Source organism: Crinia signifera, chromosome 5 (assembly GCF_055691185.1).
Source record: "Crinia signifera chromosome 5, ASM5569118v1, whole genome shotgun sequence".
NCBI lineage: Eukaryota > Metazoa > Chordata > Amphibia > Anura > Myobatrachidae > Crinia > Crinia signifera.
Window position 1 is genome coordinate 129,241,947 of NC_139221.1, and position 7,863 is coordinate 129,249,809.

General features: G+C 47.8%; 1 long non-coding RNA gene across 2 annotated transcripts in view; it reads left to right on the forward strand.

Annotated features, from left to right (window-relative positions):
* Positions 1-7,591, forward strand: part of LOC146080582 (uncharacterized) — a 27,985-nt gene extending 20,394 nt beyond the window's left edge. For both annotated transcript variants that reach the window (XR_014474917.1, XR_014474916.1), the window contains exon 3: positions 6,631-7,591. This is a non-coding gene — a long non-coding RNA (uncharacterized LOC146080582). The remainder of the gene's footprint in view (positions 1-6,630) is intronic.
* The last annotated feature ends 272 nt before the right edge of the window (positions 7,592-7,863 follow it).

Here is a 7,863-nt window from a genome sequence, read left to right on the forward strand (position 1 = left end):
GCTGCTGGATGGCAAAGTCTATCCATACCTGGGCCACTGAAATCCAGGAAGGTTTGTTGGCTGACATATCAGTAGCGCAAGTCGCTGAAAGATTGCACCATATCCAAGACACCGCAAAAGTTATGTGTGATGCACAGAAGGAGCTGGGCGCTATCAATGCTTGCAACTCTGCGATGGCGGTATCAGGTTGTAGGGCCCTGTGGCTACGCCAGTGGGTAGCAGAAGCTGACTCCAAGCGTAGCATTTAAAATCTTCCCTTTACAGGGGAAAAGCTATTTGGCAGTGAGTTAGATGACCTAATTTCCAAAGCAACAGCAGGAAAGTCCACTTTTCTGCCGACTACGGCTACGCAAACCAGATGCCCTGTCTCTCGGCAGTCCTTTCAGCTGTTTCAGTCCTTTCGGCCTTCCAGGCCCAAACAACGGGCAAGAGGAACTTCCTCTGGCGCCAGAGGTGGCCGCGGTACATTCAGCAGCCACAGTTTTACAGGACCGTGTCCCTAGTGCATCCACCTCTAAGCCCTCGGCATGACTTGGGGATCCCCCCCCCCCCACGAGGCTCGTGCGAGGTGGGGGGGGTCAGCTGGCGCATTTCAGCCACGTATGGGACTTATCTCACCTGGATTTTTGGGTGAGGGATGTTATTTCCAACGGCTACAGGCTGGAGTTCACAGGACCTCCCCCTCACAGGTTCTTCCGGTCAGGCTTACCAGCAGCTGCGGAAGATCAGGTACTTTTGCGCCAGGCAATACACGGGCTGGAAAAATCACTGGTCATTGTACCTGTCCCAGTGGAGGAACAGGGCAGGGGGTTATTACTCCAACCTGTTCGTAGTACCAAAGCTGGATAGTTCGGTAAGGCCAATACTGAACTTAAAAACTCTGAACCCTTTTCTAAAGGTGGACAAGTTCAGAATGGAATCCCTGAGGGCGGTAATAGCGAGCCTGGAGGAGGGAGAGTTCCTAGCATCATTGGATGTGAAGGACGCCTACCTCCACATCCCTAGGTTTGCTCTGAAAAAAAGCGCAATACCAGTTCAGAGCACTGCCATTCAGACTGTCAACTGCGCCTCACATATTCACGAAGGTGATGGCAGAAATGATGACTGCTGAGGAGGAAGGGAATCCACATCATTACCTAGAAGATTTGCTTTTCAAAGCAAGATCAGAACAGATCCTGGTACAGGATATAGGCCCTTATTCTAGTTGAATCGGATGGATGCGTATTTCGGACAGGAACCGATGTTCTTAGCCCCGCCTATCGTACGGATCGCTCACACCGTCCAAATGCAGTAGAACGCAGACTGAACGGACCGCGAGTGGATGTTTCACGTGATCACCTCCTCCGTCTGTGGGAACCTCCCCATCCTCCGATGGTTGCCGACCATCGAATGATGGACCGAGTGGTCAGACAGCACTGAGTGCTCCAGACCACTCAGACATTTCTCCGTATAAAATGTGGGGATGTGGGCGGGCAGCTGACATCCGGCTATGTCAGCTGTCCGCCCCCCACACGTGCATCACGCCCACATTATCATACATACGCCATGGGAACGCCAATGAAACGCGGGGCGTATGCATATGGTAATGAGCCCAAACAGCCCTTCACGCCCCTCTCCACCCCCTCCTCGAATAGTTCTGTACGAGCATTTTCTGCATGGACCTCACGCCGTCTTCGTACGTGTGAGGCGTTCGCACATGCCCAAACACAAATCATCGGCTGTCCGTGCACACTCTGAGTCATCCGACTCAATCAGAATAAGGGCCATTGTCAGAACAAGACGGGTTCTGTAGGACCATGGATGAATTTTCAATATCCCCTGTCACATCAGGCCTGACAATCGCTCCTGTGGTGGACCCATGCTCCAAACCTGCTAACAGGAAGGAGATTCGGGATCCAGGATTGGATTCACCTAACAACGGACGCGAGTCTGTTAGGATGGGGAGTGGTGACTCAGGGCAGGTCCTTTCAGGGCTGTTGGACATTGTGGGAATCGAGGTTACACATCAATGTCCTGGAATTAAGAGCCGTGTACTATGATATACTGCAGGCTCAATTGTTCCTTCAAGATCTGGCGGTTCGGGTACAATCCGACAACGCAACAACAGTGGTGTACGTCAATCGCCAGAGAGGAACAAAGAGCAGGTCATGCATGAGGGAAGTTTCCAAGATTATATCCTGGGCAGAGATGCATGTAACGGCAATCTCTGACTTTCTCAGTCGCCACGACCTCCACCCTGTGGAGTGGAGCCTCAATCCCCAAGTGTTTGCGTCCATTGTGGAACGATGGGGTCGACCACAAATAGACCTGATGACGTCCAAGTTCAATCACAGGTCGCCAGGTACTGCTCAAGAACCAGGGATCCCCAGGCAGTGGCCATAGATGCCCTGACGACAGCGTGGCCTTCCACACTGGTATACCTGTTTCCACCACATCCACTGCTGACAAAGGTACTCAAAATAGTACGAAATCAGCGAGTGGAGGCCATTCTTGTAGACCACAAGAAGGGCGTGGTACACGGATCTTCAGACCCAGTTAGTGGAAGAGCCTTGGCGTCTACCTCTCAGAAACGATCTAATCACTCAAGGACCCTGAGTCTACCAGGACTTATGGCAGCTTCGTTTAATGACCTGGAGGTTGAGCGGCAGATTCTAGCTCATAAAGGCCTTCACACTTCAGTTATATCCACCATGACTCAGGCCAGGAAGCCGGTGACTGCGGCTCACTACCACCATATTTGGTGAAAATATGTAGGTTGGTGTGAGGAAAAAAGTTTTCCACCAGCAGAATTTAACCTAAATAGGTTCCTCAGATTTCTGCAAGCTGGCTTAGATTTGGGCCTACGCTTAGGATCTTTAAAGGTCCATATTTCGGCCCTGTCAATTTTTAAAAAAAATAGGTCTGTACCTCTTGTAAAACAGCCATTCTCCAAGGAGTGCTTCATATTCAGCCTCCCTTTTGTTCCGCCTACACCGCCGTGGAGTCTGGACGTGGTTCTGACTTTCCTACAGTCGTCCTGGTTTGAACCGTTGACGTCGGTGGAATTGAAGTACCTCACCTGGAAGACAGTGGTACTTTTGGCGTTGGCCTTGGCTCGTAGAGTCTCTGAGTTAGGGGCTCTGTCTTGTAAGAGTCCCTACTTGATCTTTCATGAGGACAGAGCGGAATTGAGAACAAACCCGCTGTTCCTGCCTAATGTGATCTCGGCTTTTCATCTGAACCAACCCCTTGTGGTTCCTTCTGCTTCAAATTCACCGGCGATTCCGGTAGCCTTAGATGTAGTGCGCACTCTGCATGCCTACGTCAAGAGGACAGCTAGATTTAGAAAGACGGATTGTCTTTTTGTCCTTTATGATGCACAGAAAAAGGGCCGCCGTGTATCAAAACAGTCCATTGCTCTGTGAATTCGGGCAATGGTACAACAGGCTTATGTAGTGGCAGGCTTGCCAGCACCTTCAGGACTGGAGGCGCACTCCACTAGGTCTGTGGGTGTATCCTGGGCGGCTGCTCGGTGTGTTTCTGTCTAACAGCTCTGTAGAGCTGCTACTTGGTCGGGGCAGTATACTTTTGTTCAATTTTACAACTTTGACGCCCTGGCCAAAGAGGATACCCAGTTGGGCAGGCAGTACTGCAGCAGTCTCCGCATGTACCCACCCCTTCTGGAAGCTCTGGGCCATCCCCAATGTCTTGAGACGTTCCCAGTATCCCATAGGACGTTAGTGAAAATAGGAATTTAATACCTACCGGTAATTTCTTTTCACGTAGTCCTTATGGGATACTGGGCACCCACCCAGTGCGGGGTCTCGCTGCAAATATTAATCTGTTGTTACAGAAGTCCACCTTATTTTTGGTTGCCTCATTGTTTAGTTTTTATTTTGGTTGAATGCGGGTGTGCTGGTATAAATCTCACCACATTTTTTCACACATATGTCTTTACATAAGATATATATATATATATATATATATTTGTAGAGGGCGGGCTGGCACTCCAGCTGTGAGGGGCAAATACCTGGGTGCCTTCTGGAAACAAATTGTAGACAAAACAAGAGACAGGCAGCGGCACTCCAAGGATTTTTCAAGCAGTGTATTTCAAAAGGTCAGGAGCCAACGTTTCGGGGTATCGAATCACCCCTTTGTCAAGGTCTTCACTTGTACCTTGACAAAGGGGTGATTCGATACCCCGAAACGTTGGCTCCTGACCTTTTGAAATACACTGCTTGAAAAATCCTTGGAGTGCCGCTGCCTGTCTCTTGTTTTGTCATATATATATATATATATATATATATATATATATTTCCTCTCATATGTTCACTCTCCTTCGGTCACAGTTTTACCTGAACTGGTTCGTGGGTGGGGAATTAGAGGGTAGGAGCCAGTACAGACAGTTCAAATTTATAGATGTGCCTGTCTCCTGCAGATACCCTCTAATACCCAATGTCTTGAGACGTTCCCAGAATCCCATAAGGACTACATGAAAAGGAATTACCGGTAGGTATTAAATTCCTTTTTTTTTTTTTTTTTTTTTTTTTTTTACATTGAAGCCTGCATATACCACACTGATCTGTGCAGCCTTCACTCAAATACACCTGGAAAATTTTGAATGCGATATTAGCCCTGTATAAGTTCCCAACAGCACTTGTTTTCACAAATGGTTACCTTTCCACTTCCTTCCCCATCTCAAATGACACCAGGCATTTCATTTGTTTTTAGCCATTAAACCTCTTACACATCCTGGAACTTTCCAGAGTTTACAGTTCATGATACTGTATCTCTCACAAACTGTGTCTTTTTTCAGACAATGTTCTCTTGTTGGTGCCTAGCCTTGATACCTAGTTGGCCACACTTCATAACATTCTACACTGATATAGTTGAGCCTTACACTTAACGCTAGCAAAACTGAGGCCCTTCCCATAACACTTTCAGGTACTACTAGTTAATAGGTGAAGTTATTGAGCAGCTTAATTGTAACATTTAGTGGTACTGCTTATGTAATACATAATAACACAGATTATCAGTTACTTATTGAAAAAAGTAATCCAATTTATCAATAAATATTGAGTTTTATCGATTATATAATGGAGTTTAAAATATTCCTTCAGTTAAACATTCAGCTGGACTAGCACTGCTCAAACACAGGGCCGGATTGAGACCTGACTGCATGACGATTATCAATACACTGCGAATGTATAAGGCCATTAGTACACGCGTGAGGTCATCTTGCGATGAAGTCCTGCGACTTTTACTATACACACTCTGCTTGCACAGGAAGTAGGTCGTGTGTGGGTGGAAACCGGCCGTTTAGTGGAAGTGCTAAGAAATAGCTAGAAAAACACTGGGAGTGTCCGAGGAAATGCTAGGTTTGCCTGAGCCTTCTAGGGGATGATGCGTGATGTCAGCAATAGGCCTGATATGCCTTTATCTATCACCCCGCTAAGTAAGTCCAGGGCTACGTGGCACCTGCAGTGAGTTGTGGCCAGTGTAGAAATCATTCGATGGTGAGCCTATTACGATGAGTTTTGGACCTATTGGCATGGCTGCAAATTAATGTGTAGCTGTACACATCCATTAACACCGTGTGCACATTGATTCGCAAGGCAGAATTTCACTCTTGCGGGGCAGTGGCTTAACTGAACGCTGGTCGTTGTAAATTTGTGGCTGTGTTATCCAGTCTGAATCCTGGCCTAGAGCATAGATAAACAAGAATTGTGCACTGCAAGGCATCAAACATCAAGCATGTTTATGTAAAGGACATGGCTCACTGTACAAGTCAGCATGCCCTTTTTGTCTGACCTTGGTAGAAGAACAATATATAAATAAAGGTTAGGCCAACTCTATAATCAGCACATCATTTTCAACAAATTGTATTGTCCAGGAGTAAAAATCAAGGAAGGTAGAGGAATACTTAACACTTAAAGTACAGAAAGGGGGGCGTGGTTCGGCCAGAACCGTGAACCATGTGTGGGCTCCGATAACATCCTGCTGATTTATTTTGCCTTATTGATCGTGAGCCTCCTGCTCCCTCTCACTTGCCCTCCGGAGCCTCTCCTGCCTGTCCTGTGTCACTTGCGGCTGTCCCATGTGGCCTGACGCGGCTGCCGGGGCCTCTATCTTCGGTGCTGCCGGGCGCCGTTTTGGGTCCCACCCTCCCGACGGCTCCGTCTGCGGCCCTGTCTGGGGCTGCTTTTGATCTGCTGGGCCACCACTGACGCCATCTTGAGATCCTGTAGTGTCCAGAGGGCTGCCTGACCGTTGGATCCGCTTTCAAGGTGTCCCTGACCCTCTGTCAGGCCTAGTATTTCTGGCTGTTGCATTACACAACATCTGCCTGTCCTGCGCCTGGACACCTGATAACAAGTGTGGCTCGGTCACACATCATAAGGGTAGGGAGGAGACCGCGGCCATCTTAGACTGTGAGTCTATGCTGTACCAGCAACCATTATCCTGTAGCGGGGAGCGGAAAGGGGTCTCGATAGAGATTCGCTGCCGCAGACTGCACGGGGGAGCCGGCGCTGTCTTGCCCTCCCTGCAAGTTTACTGCACTGTGGCGTTTGCTGTAAACTGCTTTGATTCCTACATTTGTCAGCTGGTACTAGCGTGTCCTGTTGATCCTTATTCCACACTGTCTTCTAGTGAGTCTCCTGGCCGATCTATATGTTGGACAATTATGGAATCCCATACTACACAGATTCTTCAGGCGATCTATGCCTCTTCTACCCGAATTTATCGCCAGTTGGATGATCTACAGGGGGGTGCCATATCCCACCACTATACTCCTGGAAGATGTGATTTACCTGATGGGGAAGATCCTTCCTTATATGCCTAATGATGACCTGATGTCTCCTGCAAAGGCCCTGAACATTACACTGGAATTGTTTAATTATAACCAATTACAATCCCAGTCTGATGGAAATATTATTCTTCAGAATATTGATACTGATTCGGTCTGTTTCCAGTCTCTTCTCCTGCTATCAACATTTATATTTGGCTTCTGGACATTGACCCCTACGTGCTACAGCTTCCAACAAAAAGTATGCTTGGTATTCTCAGGGGACAGAAAATTGGCCAGATTAGGGTTATACCATGGTTTGGAGTAATACCTCTGTGGGTAGTGCTTATAATATCACTAGCACATTTCAGTTGTTCACTTTTTTCTGGTGATAAGTTCTCTAATGGCTAGAATGCTACTTTAATCCTGTATTGTGATGCTTTCTATATTTTTTATTGTTTTTCATTTTAGGCTTCTACGCGCTACGTAAAAAATGTGTACAGATTTGCTATTGAAATTATTTATCCAATCTTCATATATCCGCATTGCTAAATGCGGTATATTACGATATTTAGGGGGATGTGCTGATCCAATATAGCTGGGACTATAGTCATATGCTTATAGCCCTCGATATATCCTTTCTTGGTACTTGTTTCCTAGCACGGCGCCCACGATTTTTAATCGTATGGCATCTTATGCATTGTATCGCATGCCATATAGCCGCATGCGATGCGATTTTGGCCCCCTATGCGATTTTTAATTGTATAATTAACGCCACCCCCACTATGAACGCCAACCTGAAGCGTGGCGAGCGCAGCGGTACGTGTCCTCTGCCTTTTCATACCCCCACTATCCACATCGGCGTGGAGTTGATTTTAGATAGTATGGCGAGCCACCAAGCCTGAAGCGTGGCGAGGGGACGCATATTACTTTACATGTATTCCGCGTGCGCTCGCCACGCTTCGGACCCGGTGGCTTGCTGCGCTCGCCACACTATCTAAAGTCAACTCCACGCCGACGTGGATAGTGGGGGTATGAAAAGGTCGGAGGACGCGTACCGCCACCCCTCACTCGCCACGCTTCGGGTTGGCGTTGAT